The 20,641-nt window shown below is 41.3% G+C and overlaps 1 long non-coding RNA gene across 1 annotated transcript; it reads right to left on the reverse strand.

Moving 5' to 3' along the window:
* Positions 1 to 5,854: 5,854 nt before the first annotated feature.
* Positions 5,855 to 14,349, reverse strand: LOC306940165. The gene is made up of 4 exons (XR_013791985.1): positions 14,299 to 14,349; positions 13,361 to 13,496; positions 9,206 to 10,231; positions 5,855 to 8,229 (listed from the first exon to the last, which is right to left on the reverse strand). It is a non-coding gene; the product is annotated as an uncharacterized lncRNA (long non-coding RNA).
* Positions 14,350 to 20,641: the final 6,292 nt, after the last annotated feature.

Here is a 20,641-nt window from a genome sequence, read left to right on the forward strand (position 1 = left end):
GCGCACACACAAGAACCACAAGAGAAAAAAGCTCTCCCAACTTGTTTTTTAATCCTTTTGACAGATTATGTAGACATTATATTTATGCATGTTTGTCAAAAAACACCAATCATAAAAATCATAAAAATCTATCAATTATTCATAAAAACCAAAACCAAAATCATGCACCGTAACAAGAGAAGAAAATTATTTTAGCAGAAAGTTCAGTTATTAATATCATTAGTAATGACATCATTAGTCATTAATATTATAATGCCATCATTCCGACCCCACGAGGACAGGGGTTGAGAACCCCTGTCCTAACCCATTAACCCATTAATTGGATTTTAAGGGGTTTTTTTAGCTAAAAAAAATAACAAATTGAGACCCTGTCTGTCCCACATTGTGACCGACAGGCATCAGTGTTCACATTGAGACCCTGTCTGTCCCACATTGTGACCGACAGGCATCAGGGTTCAAATTGAGACCCTGTCTGTCCCACATTGTGACTGACAGGCATCAGGGTTCAAATTGAGACCCTGTCTGTCCCACATTGTGACTGACAGGCATCAGGGTTCAAATTGAGACCCTGTCTGTCCCACATTGTGACTGACAGGCATCAGGGTTCAAATTGAGACCCTGTCTGTCCCACATTGTGACTGACAGGCATCAGTGTTCATTGAGACCCTGTCTGTCCCACATTGTGACTGACAGGCATCAGGGTTCAAATGTCCTTATAGTTTAGTCCCCTAATAGTTGGCCTTCTGTTGTAAAGCTCTCTCATTGTCACTTTTTCTGAAAGATGTGTTTTTAAGCCTGTTAAAATAACATGAAAATGAGACACCAGAGGAGTTTATAGTACCACAGACGAAAAACAGTCTAAGTCCAAATTTCAGACTGACCCCTCCACGAAAAGGCCTCGTTGTCCTGAACCCTTATCTATCATTTATATATTATGGATCAATAGTGTGGACTTAGACTGTTATTCGTCTGTGGTAGATAGCCAATAGGCCTATATGGTCAAATATGACATCAAGGCATTTGACTCATTCAGGGCGGGAACCCTGTTTGGTGTTTTAAGCATCATGTTATACTTTAGCTATTGAGAAATAGCAGATCTACAAGCTCATAGCGCGGCACCGAGAGCTTGTACATCTGCTTTTTTTTTTAAGTCGTGAAAATGTGTCACAAATCTTTGAATATATATTCTTTCAGAGTGAACGTTTTTAACTCAAATATTTGCTTCTGGAACAACATTTTCAGATGGGGGTCGGCGGCCAATTACATATATTTCTGGGGGTCCTTGACATGAACATGTTTGAGAAAGACTGACATAAACATGAGGTTTTTCAGAAAACGGTCAGGATTTTAGAAGGCATTTGTAGAATCGACCTCAGGTCTAATAAATGGGTTAATAGCAACTCAAGAAGTAAATTGCTAACCCCGTACTTCAGTGTCGCTTGTGTGGGACAAGTGGAAAGGGGGGGGGGGGGGGAAACTGTGGAATGCACAAGCGATACTTCTGTTCCTCAAATGAACAGTGTGGATCTGGTCACCCTAAAACACTTAAACCAAGAACAAATATTATTCTCAAATCTTCTATTATCTGTAGAGCTGTAATTGACCATTTGCAGACCGCGGCCATGTTTCCATCAGAGTTTGGTGAAAATCACGGATAAGCGACAGGCTATAGTCCATGGTCTTGGACCGCATGCTATAGGGTGCCATTTTTCACGATTTCGGAGGATTTGAAAAAAAGGTGAAAATCACAGAAAAACGAAAGGCTATAGTCCATGGTCTCGGAACACATGCTATAGGGTGCCAATTTTTCACGATTTCAGAGGATTTAAAAAAAAAAGGTGAAAATCAAGGAAAAGCGACAGGCTATATATAGTCCATGGTCTTGGACCGCATGCTATAGTGTGCCTTTTTTTCACAATTTCGGAGGATTTGAAAAAAGGTGAAAATCACGGAAAAGCGACAGGCTATAGTCCATGGTCTCGGACCGCATGCTATAGGGTGCCATTTTTCACGATTTCGGAGGATTTGAAAAAAAGGTGAAAATCACGGAAAAACGAAAGGCTATAGTCCATGGTCTTGGACCGCATGCTATAGGGTGACAATTGTTCACGATTTCAGAGGATTTAAAAAAAAAGGTGAAAATCACGGAAAAGCGACAGGCTATAGTCCATGGTCTCGGACCGCATGCTATAGGGTGCCATTTTTTCACGATTTCGGAGGATTTGAAAAAAAGGTGAAAATCACAGAAAAGCGACAGACTATATATAGTCCATGGTCTCGGACCACATGCTATAGTGTGCCTTTTTTCACGATTTCGGAGGTTTGAAAAAAGGTGAAAATCAAGGAAAAGCAACAGGCTATAGTCCATGGTCTCGGACTGCATGCTATAGAGCGTCGCAGTCCCACCCCCTTTCATGACGACGCCAGGCCCAGGAAATGATTCCCAATGTATTTTTCCCATAGACATTTCAAAAGGTATTTATTTAAAGACGGTTACGCCGCGGACAAAGCCAACTCGAGTCGTGACAACTCATGACAACAAACACAATATTTTCTTTCTAATTATTTGTTCGGCCCAAAAAATTGTGTTTGTTGTCATGATTTGTCACGACAAGAGTTGGCTTTGTCCGCGGCGTAAACATCTTTATATAAATACTTTCTGAAATGTCCATGAGGAAAATGAACGGAGAATCATTTCCTGGGCCCTGGTAGGGGGCGGGACTGCAACGCTCTATAGGGTGCAATTTTTCATGATTCTGGAGGATTTGAATAAAAGGTGAAAATCACGGAAAAGCGACAGGCTATAGTCCATGGTCTCGGACCACATGCTATAGCGTGCCAATTTTTTACCATTTCGGAGGATTTGAAAAAAAGGTGAAAATCACGGAAAAGCGACAGGCTATAGTCCATGGTCTCGGACCGTATTACGGACCACTCTTGGTCTAGGGGCAAACTTGGCCCATAATAGTTGGAAGGACGAAACTGATGTCACTTAAGTAAAATTATTTAATAAATAGCTATTTACAGACTTGCTCATGACAGAATAAATAGATATATATGTAATGGCTCAGAATGAATGAAATATATATCTACAAAGGCTCAGAATATTGGGTATCAGAATATTTACAAAGGCTTTGCATATGTAAATATAGTTACTTACAAAAGACCAGAGTTCGGACATCTGACCCTAACAAGCATACAGGGACAAACAACTTACACCTACCAAACAGACGTCCTCTCTCACAGGCACAAACAAAGCAGAACAGAAACACAAACTAATGACAAGTGGCTTAACAGAGCATGGCATCGGCTGCAGGGAGAGCTGCGTTGCTACTCGAAGAGCTGTTGCCACAGACTGTGGTTATAAAGCCCACACTCCAGGAAGACAGCAAAGTCACGTGACCGCCTGGCCAATGGGGAGAGTCGGATGATCAGGCCTACGTCACACCCACAGGACAGTGGCCCACGACGGACATCTTCTGTGGAGGACAATTGCCAAAGAGTAACATGTCCAAGGAAACATAATAATAATAATAAAAAGCAGCCCATACTGATAAATATATATGGATACACTAGCATTAGCTCCATACATATTTATCACTACTAATCAAACATAATACCAAAAACAGCCAACGGCTGTTACAGACCGCATGCTATAGGATGCCATTTTTCACGATTACGGAGGATTTGAAAAAAAGGTGAAAATCACGGAAAAGTGACAGGCTATAGTCCATGGTCTCGGACCACATGCTTATAGAGCGTCGCAGTCCCGCCTCCTACCCGGGACCAGGAAATGAAATCCAATGCATTATTCTCATAGACATTTCGTAAAGTATTTATTTAAAGACGGTTACGCCGCGGACAAAGCCAACTCGAGTCGTGACAACTCATGACAACACAAACAATATTTTGGACCAAACAAATAATTAGAAAGAAGAAAAACAACAAAAAAAGTGTTGTAACCTGCCGTTTTTTTCTTCTTTCTAATTATTTGTTTGGTCCAAAATATTGTTTGTGTTGTCATGAGTTGTGAGGGTGCAGTAGAGGTATGTGTTTGGCCTCTGTCGGTAATTTAACTCGGAGTGTGCAAATGGAACCAAATGGACCCGTTGGTTCTATTTGTACACTCTCAGAGTTACATACCCATAAGGGTCCATTTGGTTCCTAACTATAATTTAGCTGGGGACCCCCTGGAACTCCCTCAAGGACCGCTGGGGGTCCCCGGACCCCACTTTGGGAACCCATGTGCTAGAGCACCCCTGTGGATGGTAGCGCCTGAGGGTGGGGTGTATTAAAGGCCGATATGCATGCAGGTTTTATTGTTACCATGTATGTTATGGACACTGACATTTACGGGCCCACCTTTGGGGTTTGATGTATCTTCTGCCTCTGCCTCCTCACTTCTGGTCGTGACCGCTCAAAGTATATATAGGGCTTAAGTGTTTAACACAATCAGCTCCGGGATTTCTTTCAAAACAGCTGCTTGGTAAGCACACTTTTGTATAACTAAAATGAGAGTAAATTAAATTAGTAAAGTGTGCTTACCAAGCAGCTAACAGAATGCATAAGAATCAATTATCACTCATGTTTGTACGTTAATATTACTTTAACCTCAAAAGGTAGAAAAGTGCTTATCAAGAAAGAAAATGCATAAAGAACGTATTATAGTGGTGCCTATTATCCTGTAGCGTCATTCAAAGTCAATCAAGTTATCTAAGAACAAAGACAATGAATATAAAGCTAAATAGGGCGATTGGTAAGGCAAAGGGCCTTGTTCAAATTTAACTAATGCACAAAGATTTATAGATTGGTCGGGGTGTGAAGAAGCTCCCGCCAGCGTGCTGGTGAGGGAGGACTAGCGATGGAGCTCGTTATTTTTTATTCATAACTAGCACCTTATCGAACTGTCTTATCGAGCCCCTTTTGAGCTTTTTCTATTATTTTGTGGAAAGACATGACGCGACAAATTCTGAACAGAACCAATATCTTTACTGTAATAATTACGATAAACATATTTAACCAAAAACTATCACTTGCACTACTATTTACTACTAGGGGCTTCAAATACAGTACTTTTATTTAAATGTTTAGAATATACACACTTTGTAGTGTCCCTTTGCTGTTTAAGACAGCCTGTTTCGTATTGGCTTTGTTGTTGATGTATTGAATGTGGGTGATATATATTGATGATGTATTGAATGTGGGTTATAATATGTGTAACAAAAACAGACAATAGACACAGGAGTTAAAAGAAAAAGAAAGAAACAAAAAAGATCATTTGTTATTTTTGCATTAGTTCATCAGAACAATTAATCCGCTATACCGAGACACATCCAACATTCCCTTGCATTGGTTCAAAACAATTAAACATCTTTACAGAGAGACACATCCAACATTCCCTTGCATTGGTTCAAAACAATTAAACATCTTTACAGAGACACGTCAAGCATTCCCTTGCATTGGTTTAAAACACAATTAAACAGCTTTATACGTACAAATACTTTAAGTACAAATATAGTTTTATAGTACAATTTTACTGCACAATTATATTCACCCACCTGTCAGAACACATGCATATATGCCTGATACACAATTCAATTCCATTTTATTAAACTGTCAAATCACAAGTTGTCTCAAGACACTTTACATGTAGAGCAAAGGACAGCCGCCCAGAGCAAGCAATATTGCGACAGTGGTAACTGGAAAAAACGTCAAGCAGAACCCGACTCTAGGGTAATAGTTATAGAATTTGATTGAAATATTGATTGAAATATTTATTAAGTTTGCAGAATTACATTACACTTCAAGCACAAACTCAATACGACTGTAGAACAAAGAGGAGATCCGGGCACACTTAATGTTAAAAGGAGGAAACTTTATTGAACCGACATGTTTCAACCTATACGGTCTTCATCAGGGTCCTGAATTTCAATACAAAGACTGAGTGGACGACCCAATTAAGCATTACACTCGTTTACAAGAGGGTCCACCTTGTTCAATTCATGGATTCATTGTTAAAATATAGGACTGTCAGTTTAAGGCAGTAATTAAAGAACCATTTTAGAAAACCTTAGTAGTTGTCAAATATAGTGCGCTGTCAGTTTAAGATAGCACAATGGATAAACCTTTCAGAGAACTTTGAATGGAACCAAATGAATCTGAATCTGCTATTTTTCAATAGCTAAAGTATAACATCATGCTTTAAAACACCAAAAGGGGTTCCCACCCAAAATGGGTTAAAATCCTTTAGTAACCTTTGCCAATCCTAGAAAAACCCTTGAAGCCTGAACACAATCCAGGCAATGGATAAAACACCTTGGTAAAAGACCCTTAAAAACTAATTAGGAAGATGCAGGAATTCAGACCATGCCGAATTATAAAGTTTAGTGGAATTTATACAAATTGATTCTCAGTGAAAAGATGTTACATATTCCAGGCTTGACATAGCGTTATTCCATAGTTACAAAGTCCGTTCCCGAGTCCTGGATAAAGTTTCTATTCCGTGAATAACACAATTATAGCAAACATGGCGGAATGTTGTTGTTCTATCGTGATTGGCTGAGATGAATCCATGTTGCTGTCAGCTGACGATGACCCACGTGGAGGAGATCGTTGGCATCCCCTCGTTGGTTCAGCACAGTGATGGTGGTGGTGGTGGCAGCGTAGTGACGTCGTAGTCACAAGATGGGAAGTCTGATGTCTCATGCATGGAGACGCTGTGGTCATGGTGACCTGTAGATATGAACCCTGACTTCACCTACACTGACTGTGCTGCTTAGCTGGGTGATATGCACATACATACATCTGCACGTACATCTGACAAGCCCCTTTCATTAGGTATCATATGTGACTCTTCACTTTGCATCAGGTGTCATCTACTTGACTCGTCCCGACACCCACAAGCTCTGTGGCACTGAATCGTCCATAATCATAAGGTCTCCTATTGCCAGGTTCATCTTAATCTGAGTCCAATGTTGTGGCACTTGAAGCAGAGATCTCTTCCAAAACAGTCAACAAGATACTGCACTATTTCACCCTTCAGTCTGTATACAAGTCTTTTGTGAACAGTTCAAGTGGCATGACAGGTACCGATGCATTTCCATTGCTGACACATGGCAAAGGCGAGTGCATGTGTTTGGTCCGACTAGTCATTGGTCCGAAACACGACAACCCACCTCAAATCCTAACCTAACCATAACCGCAAGCACGGGAACAGGCGCTAGTCCGAGGTGCGGACGCATGTCGAACCAATGCTCCGTCGGACCATAGTATGCCTCCCGGCAAAGGCCAGGTCTGGGTTGGTACCAGTGGGAGCGAGTGAATTCACATCATATATCTTCTGGAGATCAGCTTCCACCAACATGGAAGGAGGTGGTGTTAGGACGTGTTAGAAGGAGGTGGTGTTAGAAGAAGGTGGTATTAGAAGTTGGTGGAAGCTGATCTGCTGATCTACTTGCACCTGCCATATATACAGGGTACTTCAATTCCCAACACAAGGTTTGGGGTTACAGCCAAACATCATCAAATGAAGAGAGACAGAGCCAATGGGCCTCTAGCACCAACACACTACTGTTTGGCCCAAAAGAGCCCCCAAGCTTCTTTCTCGTGGGTCAGCAATGGAAATATATCAGCACCTCAGTCATGCCACTTGAGCTGTTCACAAAAGAAGTCTCATACATGCTGAAGGGTAAAAAAGTGCAGTATCTTGTTGACTTGTTTTGGAAGAGATGGGCGAGTACCTGTCTCTGCTTCAACAGCCACAAAAATGCACTCAGATTAATAAGAACCTGGCAACGGCAGACGTTATGATTATGGACGATTCAGTGCCAGAGAGCTTGTGGGTGTCGGGAAGAGTCAAGCAGATGGTACTTGATGCAAAGGGAAGAGTCGTATACCTAAGCCGTTACGAGCAATGACATTCACCCACTTACATAATGCCTGCTACAAGCGAGGACAGTCATCAACTTGTTGCCACAATGATGTCAGATCATATGCAGTGGTATAATAATGTTAAGATAAAATGCAGTGTTGTGGTGTACTATGATATGGTAGCAGTCCATTGTCATGCTCTGTGAGGAGGCCGGGTCCGCAGTCACACTCTTCATAGGCCGAGTGAAGGCTCTGTGAAGAAGCCTGGTCCACAGTCACTCTTGATAGGCTCCGTGAAGAAGCCTGGTCCACAGTCACTCTTGATAGGCAGCTGGGGGTCCATAATACAAGTCCATGGAACTGCAGAGTGAGACAAAAATAAACACCGGGGAGTGGCTCCCCGGATGATGAGTTAGTGGCAGGCCTTACTGGACAGTGAGTCTGTACAATCCATCCATGTAAATGGGCCAGAGTTAGCCAAAAGCTAGTTTACATCTGTAGTCCCAGAGCAGGCTCTTAAAAATTATGATAAAACTATCCATACAAAAACACATACAATAAGTGTTAAACAACCAAGTGTTAATAACAATCGCACTGATTGGAAATGAACACACAACCAAGGGGGGAAAATAAAAAAAATACATGTATATAGAGCAAAGGTCCAACAGAAATACTACCCAGAGCAAGCAATTTTACAGGCAAATACATTACAATATAATGATATAATTGTGAATACAATTATATGACCTCATTGATATACCATAACAAAAGGTTGTCATGGTAAAGTTTATTTGACACTTATGTAGTAAAGCAGACACGCTCATTGTTAACCATGTCTTTCTTTTCATTTTTGTATATATTTTCTAAATTTCACGTCTTCTGCAGATCAGCTTCCACCACATGGTGTTAGGAGGTGGTGTTAGAAAGAGGTGGTGTTAGGAGGTGGTGTTAGAAGGAAATGATAGGTGGTGGAAGCTGATCTGCAGAAGACACGAGAAAATGTGAATTCACTCACTACCGCTTTTACCTGCATGTGCTATCTATACAAGGGACTATCATTCCCAACACATGGATAAGGGTTACAGCTAATCAAATGGAGAGACACTGATCCAATAAATAAACTTTTTCATGAAAACATTAAACGTTAGTTTCCGTCTCACAGATGAGGCATAACTTGTCCACAGGTCTTTCCAGTGTGCTTGTCTTGGCCTGCACACTAATGACCAGCCACTTTCCTCAGGTACTGTGTCATCTGTGTGACTAGACATACAGTAGCACTATAGTATCGATGCATAGTTTCATTATAGAAATTTTAACGGTTAGGTTCTTAGCTTACATAATACTTGATGACTATTTCCAGGCAGGCAGGCAGGCACTCTGTTGCTGGCTCCATGAAGAGGCCTGGTCCACGGTCACACTCTTGAGGCAGCTGGGGGTCCATAATAGAAGTCCATGGATCTGCAGAGTGGGAGACATAAAAAACTCCGGGGAGCAGCTCCCCGGACGATGAGTTAGTGGCAGGCCATACTGGACGGTGAGTCTGTACAGTGTTAATAACAACCGCACTGATGGGAAACACAACCAGGAAGGGGGGGGGGGGGGGGGGGGGGGGAAGGGAGGAGGGGCGGGGAATATAAAATGCCCCGCACCCCCAGGCAAAAAAAAACAAACATTAATAACCTCCCTATTCTGCATCATAAAGTTTATTTGACACATATGTATGGTTAACATTGAACGTGTCTGTTTTACTACATGTCTTTCTTTTCATTCTTTTTACATATATTTTCTAAATGTCACATCTTCTGCAGATCAGCTTCCACCACATCATGGAAGGAGGTGGTGTTAGGATGTGGTGTTAGGAGGTGGTGTTAAAAGGAGGTGGTGTTAGAAGGAAATGGTAGAGGTGGTGGTGGAAGCTGATCTGCAGAAGACACACGAAAATGTGAATTCACTCACTACCGTTTTTACCTGCACGTGCTATCTATACAAGGGACTATCATTCCCAACACAAGGATTAGGGTTACAGCTAACATCATCAAATTGAGAGATAAATAAACGTAAGTGTCCGTTTCAAAGATGAGGCATAACTTGTCCACAGGTATTTCCAGTGTGCTTGTCTTGGCCTGCACACAAATGATCAGCCCCTTTCCTCAGGTATCATCTGTGTGACTCTAGACATACAGTAGCCCTATAGTATATATGCATAGTTTCATTACATAGACATTTTAACGGTTAGGTTCTTAGCTTACATATACTTGATGACTATTTCCAGGCAGGCAGTTAGGCACTCTGTTTGCTGGCTCCATTAAGAGGCCTGGTCCACGGTCACACTCTTGAGGCACCTCCATAGAAGTCCATGGAACTGCAGAGTGGGGGACAAAAAGAAACTCCGGGGAGTCGCTCCCCGGATTATGAGTTAGTCATCATCCAGCCTTACTGGACTGTGAATCTGTACAGTGTTAACAACCGCACTGATGGAAAACAAATCTACAAAACCAAGGGGGGTGGAGAAGAAAAGAGAAAAGGGAGGAGGGGATGGGGAAATTAAAAAAAAATGTATCCTTCCAACACGTCCTTCTAACACCACCTCCTTCCATGTTGGTGGAAGCTGATTATAATTATAATAATATCCTACATTTTTAACCCCAAAAACTATTGGAATGTTTGATTATTATGACAAAACAAAATAAAAAATGTGCTTGATAACTGGTTATTTTAGGTTAAATAAATGAATCTCTGCGGAATATTAACTAAGCCGCGGAATCAAGGATTGTTCTCTGCGGAAATAGGAATGTTCTCCGCGGAATAAAGACGTTTTCTCCGCGGATTCCTGTGGGGACTAATAAGGGCCTGTCTCGGCCCCACCCCTCTCCAATTGTTTATATTGTGTTTAGTTTCCAAGATGGCCACAGCACCAGGAGGGGGTGGGGTGAAGGTGATCGGGTGGGGTTGACATATGTCCTTTGTTATGGTAAAGTTTATTTGACACTTATGTAGTAAAGCAGACACGTTCATTGTTAACCATACATGTCTTTCTTTTCATTTTTTACATATATTTTCAAAATTTCATATGACTTCTGCAGATCAGCTTCCACCACATCATGGAAGGAGGTGGTGTTAGCAGGTGGTCAGGTGTTAGGAGGTGGTGTTAGGAGGTGTTAGAAGGAAATGGTAGAGGAGGTGGTGGAAGCTGATCTGCAGAAGACGGAAATGTGATTTCACTCACTACCGCTTTTACCTGCACATGCCATTTATACAAGTCCCACATACCCCCCGGAGCCAATCCACAAGGCAGCAGTATTGTAACCCTGATGGGGGAGGCATATGGTTGCCACACCTTGAGCTACTTTCTGTCAAGAAATTCTGTGCAGGTGATTCTTTTTTTAAGTGTTAGAGTTTGGAAGCACTCGTCGAAGTCACTGAACGGCCCTGCGTACCACCGGTTTCGAATTTGCCCATAATGCAGGAGGCAGCAGCGCGACCCGTTAATAAAAAACGAGTGCTTCCAAACTCCAACAAGAATCACCTACACAGAATTTCGTTTAATACAAACAGATCGCAAACGCAAATTGGATGAATGGGGAGTCAATGGAGGGTATTGAAACTCTAGATTTATGAAAAAAATCTAGAGTTGCAAATTGCAGCTAGCTAAACATGAGGCCTCAAACCTGGTCACCCCTTTTATGCACTACCCTTAAAGAGACAGTGCTACAGAAACAAGCCCAAATAAACGTCCGTCCGTCCGTCCGTCCGTCCGTCCCTCCCTACTGCGGCCTCTAAACCAACCGTACACAGCAAATTAAACAAATCAAAATAAAATACACCAAACCAACTGCAACTACTACACTATAGAAACTAGTCAAAATAATCAACTACACTTTAAAAACAAGTCAAAATAATCAACTACAAACAAGTCCAAATAATCAACTACACTTTAGAAGCCCAAAAAAAAGAACTACACTTACTTAAGTACTAGGCTGTACACCTCATGTCTCCATGGTCCCCAACAAACACTCAAATCAGGCTTCTGGCTAAACATGAGGCCTCAAACCTGGTCACCCCTTTTATGCACTACCCTTAAAGAGACAGTTACCAGCTCAGTGGCCTTGTGGTTAGAGTGTCCGCCCTGAGACTGGGAGGTCGGGGTTCAATCCCTGGCTGTGTCATACCAAAGACTAATAATGGGACCCAGTGCCTCCCTGCTTGACACTCAGCATCAAGGGTTGGATTGGGGGTAAGTCCCTGCGACATACTAGCGTCATGTCCAGGGGGTGTACTTGTACATCAAGCTGCCTCACGCTACAGCCCATAGGCTCCTGCCCTATGGGCCTCGGCAAGGCTACTTACTACTACTTAAAGAGACAGTGCTACAGAACCAAGCCCAAATAATCAACTACACTTCGGAAACAAGTCCAAATAAACAACTACACTTTAGAAGTGCGCAAGTGTACGCGCCCCTACTGTGGCCTCTAAACTAACTGTACACAGCAGATTAATCAAAATAAGATAAATACACCAAACCAAAAATAAAGTACATAGCAGCAAAATCTTAGCCCGTCTCCGGACCCCCCGGGTTGAGCTCCTTTGGACCTACCACGTAGGGTCCGGTCTCACCGGCGTCACGCGACATGGGACGCAATCTGACTTACCCTGACTTAGCCCTGTGCTGCGGTGTGGGTGTCACGCTGACATATTCCAAACGAAGCATATGGACGCTATAGGATACAACGAACCCTCTCACCCCCCCCCGAACGCCACAGAAGCCGTTAAGTATTTTTAATGTTTGTACGACCGTTTTGGCAGCTCTGAAATTCTCTCTTGTTGACATCCCATTGTACCGCCTCTCGGCATCTCGGTTGGCTAGCAGCGCCTCCCTACGCGCCTCGTAGGCGCAGCTAGCCAACCGAGATGTCAACAAGGAGGGACCGAAGAGAGAATTTCAGAGCTGGCAAAACGGTCGTACAAACATTAAAAATACTTAACGGCTTCTGTGCCGTTCGGGGGGGGGTGAGAGGGTTCGTTGTATCCTATAGCGTCCATATGCTTCGTTTGGAATATGTCAGCGTGACACCCACACCGCAGCACAGGGCTAAGTCAGGGTAAGTCAGATTGCGTCCCACGTCGCTTGAATCCGGTGAGAAGGAACCCTACATAAAGTCATCACAATGTCAGAAACTTTAACGTAGGGTTCCGAAAGGAGCTAGCAAAATCTAAACCACATCAATCAATATTAATTAATGGCCCCGTATACACCCATGTCCTCAGCCCAATCATTGCACATTAGGCTTGGCTTTAGATTTTTGTCCCCATCAAGGAAGTAAGGAACTGCACATTTTCTTTTTGTATTTTATAGATTCATTGTTTATAAACACGTCATCTAATGTTTCCAGCCGCACTAGTTGCACAATGCACATGAACTGAATATAAAATATGATGCTAGGGTGTTTGTGCATGGCTAGAGAGAGAGCAGGGGGTGCCGAGTTGTACTCACTGTGATGTTTCTACATCCATCCTGGCCCTGGGTCTTCCATCCTGTCTGCGCAGTGGGTCCTTGGTGTTCTGTTCGAGCAGTGGGTCGTTTCTCTCTGTCCGTTTGTGCAGGAGTAGCAAAGACCATAAACTGTTCCCTACACGTAAAACAAAAAAAAAACTTTGAACTCTTCTGTTGAATAATGCAGACCTTTTTGATTGGCAAGTTAGAATTGATTAGGTAAACGCTGGCAAAGCCTGCCATGTACATGTGTTCTAAAATAAATGATACATGGAAGAGTTCCTTTCGATGAGGGCTAGGTGTACTAGAATAGACAAACTAAACTAAAGGATTGCAATTATGCAGGAGTATTCATCTTCTTGCAAGGAATTTCAATGTTCAAAACATGTTTTTGTAGCAGGGGCAGGGCTAATATATTATACCTACGATTTAATGACTACGCCACCGTCACAGATAGGAGTGAGGGATCCTACAAACACATATATTGTATTTATATTAGACAAACTTAACAAAGGTAAGGTACCCCAAATAGGTTAAGTGCTCAGAATGAACAGAGCCAGAGGCCCACAAGGGGCACATGGGTGATAAGGAGTGAAGGCTTCAGTTCAGGGCCTACTGGGGCCTCTAAACTAATCGCACACAGAAAATAAACAAATCAAAACAAGATAAATATGCCAAACCAAATTCACATAAGTAAATATATTGTAAATATATGTTGTGTATATATAAATAAAACATTAGGGCAATATATCAGTGAGGCAAGATACTAAGATAATAAAGTGTATAATTCGCTCTCCTAGGGAACATTTGATTATTAAGGTCAAATAAGACAACATGGAAACGGACTAAAGTGCAAAAATGAACAATATGGCCAACAGTGGCATGTGCTCAACCAAACAAAAGCCATTAGCAGCATTAGCGCAACAAACAAGGCCTACCATGTGCTTTCTCCTTCACCCTGCATGAGAGGGAAACACCATTTCCTGCAGCAGAGTCAAAATGGCTCTCAACTAGGAGGAACAAGACTTTTGTGCTTCCTGCTGGTCATGTGACTAGGTCAGGTGCAGTAGGTGCACCATTCACCTGGATTCCCACATACATTGACCATATTTGAAAATAGCCGATCTACAAGCTTGCAATGCGACGCATTGTTTGAGCTTGTACAGCTGCTATATTCAAAAAGGTTTTTATGCATTTGAAAACCTGAAATGGGACATTCTGCACAATGAGCATAGGCGGATCTAGAGATAAAGGGCCCCTGGGCCACCGACATACACCCCCCCCCCCCCCCCCCCCCCTGAACCCCCAAATGTTTTTTACACCGAGCACACGCTATTATGACATAGAAGTAGGCTATACAGCAAGCAATTGCAAAAACATTAAAATAAAATAAAATAAACAGCCAAATAAATTTGAAAATTAAGAAGATATTCAGTCTAACACTCCCCCAACTGAGCTATTTCGCCTGGCAAGTGTCAAATCCAGAATGTATTTTTCAATTTATTTTTACTTGTTAGTTATTAAACAAATAATCTCGTACAGTTTTTCCCCCAGTGAGATCAGCATGAGAGTCATACGGTTTTCTGTACCTCATTTCAACTGCCGAAACCCGGGATTGAACCAGGCATGGGACCTTTAGATATTCAGTGGAACAACAGACTGTAAGAGAGGGGGAAGAAGACAAATGGAGGGGGAAGAAGAAAAAGAGAAGAAAGAAGAGAAATCTTGAGAAAAATCAAGGGAATGGATGCAATTCTAATTCAGCTTCATGTAAAATCCTGCTGGAAGCAATCATTTATCCAAATAGTTTAAAGAAGTACTGAAATGTCGTTTCTGAGAAGGGGAAGTATGGACCACAAGGTCGCCAGTTCAAGCCCTGCTTTGACCAAGGCCGCCAGTTCGAGCCCCGCTTCATCAAAAGTAACCTGACCATAAGAGGTGCTCATGCTGTGTTTTAGATCATTTTACACAATGACAAGTTTGATGTAAAGTGTAGAGGCCTGTCCCTCCACACCAAGAACGATAACTGTATGTTTTTCTATGGCAGAGATATACCACAACTAATGGTAATGACAGTAGACATGACAGTGGTGAACGGCAGTCGCTGGCATCTGTTTCAGAGTAATTAGATGAATGCAACCTCAATGCAATCAAATTCTGTATTGTGTAGGGCCTACAATACAGAATTTGATTGCCTTTAATAATGAGCTACAGAATGGCCTACAGTGTAGGCCATTCTGTAGCTCATTATTAAATGTGCCAATTGTTATTGAGTCATAACAAATCATTCAAATATTACTTAATCAAATTAAAGTAGCCTACCACCATTATGATTTACACTACAATACAGTAGCATACACATACCCTATCCCATCCTATTCACACAAGAGGCAAATCAATTCTAATTACTATATAAAATATATGAACCACGGTGGCACAGTTGGTAGTGCTGTCGCCTCAAAGCTAGAAGGTCCTGGGTTCGATTCCCGCTCGGCGCGCTGTGGGTGCTGGAGGCGTGTTTCCTCCTCCGCGTCATCAGTGCCCATACCCGAGGCGGGGTTGGCGAAAGGGCCCTTCTGTGTGGAGTTTGCATGTTCTCCCCGTGTCCTCTAGGGTAGGTACCCTCACAAAAAACATGCAGTAATCCTGGTCTCTAAACTGCCTCCCCCTGGCCAGCTAACTAACTAACTGGATGGAGGGGAAAGAAACTGGATGGAGGGGAAAGGAACTGGTTGGAATAACGTGTTCCTTCCACGCGCTACGTCCAACCAGGGAAACCCCTGTCAGGTGCAAAGGAGCAACTTGGACACTCAGGCATGAAGCATGAGTTCAAGTCTGTTGCTCTCCCCATGTCCCCCATATATGGGGACTATAGGTTGGCGGAGGGTGTGTAGAGCCCAGGATCAGATTAGATAATTGACACAGGGGTGAAAAATGGGTTTGTGGGATAAAAAATGTATTAAACGAAAACATATGAACCATGTTAGGTTATTATTAATACAAGTAAACATTATATGGACAGGGTTTGAGCCATTGCAATTTCCTGACATTTAAACATCCTAGAGTGTCCTAGGAGGAGGTGAAGACATTGTGGAAGTCCATCTATAGAGGTCCTTTGTTGTCTATTCTGACACCTGTTTGGACACAGTCAACAGCTTCAGTGAAATTGTTAATTTATTTACTGGACAGTGTGACAATGACTTGAGTGATAACATTTCCTGACAGCAGCGCAGGGATTTGAACCCTGATTCTAGTAATGTAGAATGTACCAACTACCACTGCTTGTTTTCTGACATCACCATCCGTACTTCATGTCCATACAGAAAATATTAAAATAGGGAGGAGTAACCTGTGTTGCAATTAAATAAAGAACCGTCCAAAGCATCAACTCTAACTGCTTAATTATGTTAATTTAGGACCTTCTAGCAGTTCATTTCGTTTTATTAAACACATTTCTTCCATATGTAGCCCATGTTTTGTAAATTATAAATTAATATCATACCTTTTATATAATCACCAACATTGTTATTTACAGCTAAAATGATGAGTGGAATAGCTGCCGGATAGGCTTCCTTCTGCTGCTTCTGCATGGTAACATTACCAGAAATTATAGGCTACATTAACCTACATGCGATCAGTTATGGTGAGTTTCAAATAAGATCCTCTAGATGGCAGTGTCGAGTCATTTATAGTCCCTTCTCAGCCATCTCACATACATGGGAATATACCATTATTTAAGTTGTACCTGCCGTCTACGGTTGGAAAAAGAAAAGAGAAAAAAAAGAATATCTCGGCCCATGTCTAAATGTGTCATTGAGGATGAGTTTCTTGTATTGTGGTGGAACAGAGAACATTAATATTAAGGCCTGCTGTAGGCCAAGAGAGACAAGAGAGAAGTTTGTCCGGTTTCATAAATTCTGATGGTAGGCAGATGTGCAGCTCAGAAGAGCATACATTATGTCATCTCTGACAAGGTGATGGTGATTGTATCCAGAATGTTTAGGGGGGGTAATCATGGTAGGTCTTCTGGTTCAGAACTGAGAGAGTGTAATCTAAAGCCTCTGGATGTTCAGACAAGTATATTGCATAAGCTCATATTAAGTCTCCTTTCAATTATTATTCATTGTTGCATATGGAGCTGCTTGTGATCAGAATATACATCAGTACGTTATCACAAACTGGAATTTTGGCTCTCTGGTTTTGCAAGAATTCAGCCAGGCCCTAGAGAATCACTGTAATGTCGACCTGGCACCTACCTTTTCAATATCTTGGACAATTCGGGGGTCTGGTTTTGATCCACAAAAGCAATGGAATGAACACACTGTGGCAGAAAGGATCCATTGTCCAAGTAAGATAATCTGACAGCTTTCAAAGATAGTCTCTATTAGGCTATTAAATTCAATCAGTGTTATGTGGCTTATATTAACATAATTTTAAATGACTCCCATGGTAGCAATCCCACTGAATGGACTCCGTGGACATGATAATATTCCTGCCTTACTCTGAATTCTACCTATATGGTGTTAGCGTTGTGACAGTTCACAGGATAATTGGATTAAGACAGTCAAAGGAGTCGGTTCATTGCATAACTCACATGTTGTTGAAGTGCACGTAGTGTTTCACAGCATGAGTGGAGGTAAAACATGACCTTCTTACTATTTTTAGTAAGTGTAACCGACATGGCCAAGAAAGATATGCTGATCCACTGTTTGTTATCCTTTATATAAACCATATGTATCCTGAAGTCTCAGTGGGATGCTGTAAACACACAAGTCAAGCAAGTATTTTGATTATTTTATCCAGGAGATAACAGGAAGAGATGTGTGTAAGATCATAAAGCCATTGTTTCTTTTGAGCGCTATTATTCTAATGACACTTTAGAAGTATTTATTGTTTTAACTGGGAGTCATGATATCATGGCCAGTATCATGGCGGTATCATCATGTCAGTATCATGTCAGTATCATGGATAGTTATGGTCAGTATCATATCAGTATCATGGCCAATATCATGGCGGTATCATCATGTCAGTATCATGTCAGTATCATGGATAGTTATGGTCAGTATCATATCAGTATCATGGCCAGTATCATGGCGGTATCATCATGTCAGTATCATGTCAGTATCATGGATAGTTATGGTCAGTATCATATCAGTATCATGGCCAGTATCATGGCGGTATCATCATGTCAGTATCATGGATAGTTATGGTCAGTATCATATCAGTTTCATGGTCAGTATCATGAATAGTTGTTCTGTATTATGGTCAGTATCATGTGAGTATCATGGATAGTTATGGTCAGTATCATAGTCATGGTCAGAAATCAGAATCATGCCAGTATCATGGTCAGTATCATGTCAGTATCATGTCAGTATCATGGCTATTGGCTAGTCATGGTTAGAATCATGCCAGTATAATTGTCAGTATCATGGTTAGTCATGGTCAGAATCATGTAAGTATAATGGTCAGCATCATGGCTAGTCATGGTTAGAATCATGTCAGTATAATGGTCAGCATCATGGCTAGTCATGGTTAGAATCATGTCAGTATAATTGTCAGTATCATGGTTAGAATCATGTCAGTATAATGGTCAGTATCATGGTCAGTATCATGTCAGTATCATGGCTGTCATGGTTAGAATCATGTCAGTATAATGGTCAGTATCTGTTCAGTATCATGGTCAGTATCATGGTCAGTATCATGGTCAGTATCATGTCAGTATAATGGCTGTCATGGTTAGAATCATGTCAGTATAATGGTCAGTGTCATGGTTAGAATCATGTCAGTATAATGGTCAGTATCATGGTTAGTCATGGTTAGAATCATGTCAGTATAATGGTCAGTGTCATGGTTAGAATCATGTCAGTATAATGGTCAGTATCATGGTTAGTCATGGTTAGAATGATGTCAGTATAATGGTCAGTATCATGGTTAGTCATGGTTAGAATCATGTCAGTATAATGGTCAGTATCATGGTTAGAATCATGTCAGTATAATGGTCAGTTTCATGGTTAGAATCATGTCAGTATAATGGTCAGTATCATGGTTAGAATCATGTCAGTATAATGGTCAGTATCATGGTTAGAATCATGTCAGTATAATGGTCAGTATCAATGTTAGAATCATGTCAGTATAATGGTCAGTATCATGGTTAGAATCATGTCAGTATAATGGTCAGTATCATGGTTAGAATCATGTCAGTATAATGGTCAGTTTCATGGTTAGAATCATGTCAGTATAATGGTCAGTATCATGGTTAGAATCATGTCAGTATAATGGTCAGTTTCATGGTTAGAATCATTTCAGTATAATGGTCAGTTTCATGGTTAGAATCATGTCAGTATAATGGTCAGTTTCATGGTTAGAATCATGTCAGTATAATGGTCAGTATAATGGTCAGTATCATGGTTAGAATCATGTCAGTATAATGGTCAGTATCATGGTTAGAATCATGTCAGTATAATGGTCAGTATCATGGTTAGAATCATGTCAGTATAATGGTCAGTTTCATGGTTAGAATCATGTCAGTATAATGGTCAGTATCATGGTTAGAATCATGTCAGTATAATGGTCAGTTTCATGGTTAGAATCATGTCAGTATAAGGGTCAGTATCATGGTTAGAATCATGTCAGTATAATGGTCAGTTTCATGGTTAGAATCATGTCAGTATAATGGTCAGTTTCATGGTTAGAATCATGTCAGTATAATGGTCAGTTTCATGGTTAGAATCATGTCAGTATAATGGTCAGTTTCATGGTTAGAATCATGTCAGTATAATGGTCAGTTTCATGGTTAGAATCATGTCAGTATAATGGTCAGTTTCATGGTTAGAATCATGTCAGTATACTGGTCAGTTTCATGGTTAGAATCATGTCAGTATAATGGTCAGTTTCATGGTTAGAATCATGTCAGTATAATGGTCAGTTTCATGGTTAGAATCATGTCAGTATAATGGTCAGTTTCATGGTTAGAATCATGTCAGTATAATGGTCAGTTTCATGGTTAGAATCATGTCAGTATAATGGTCAGTTTCATGGTTAGAATCATGGTAATGAAGAAACACGCCCAGCACTGGGGGAAAAAACCCATTCAGACGTAGTAATCCAGACGATAGTTACAATAAGATGGAGCCATTTTTTTTTCTCTCTTTTCTTTTTTTTCAGTTTAGGGAAACCACAACCTTTGGCACAGAGCCTCTGAGCTTGTTGAATCACACTGGTTGAACCTCACTATAAAATGAAAGTACAGAAATATGTCAATAAATACATATCAATACACAT

The sequence above is a fragment of the Electrona antarctica genome, assembly GCF_951216825.1.
Source record: "Electrona antarctica genome assembly, chromosome: 1".
NCBI classification, from domain to species: domain Eukaryota; kingdom Metazoa; phylum Chordata; class Actinopteri; order Myctophiformes; family Myctophidae; genus Electrona; species Electrona antarctica.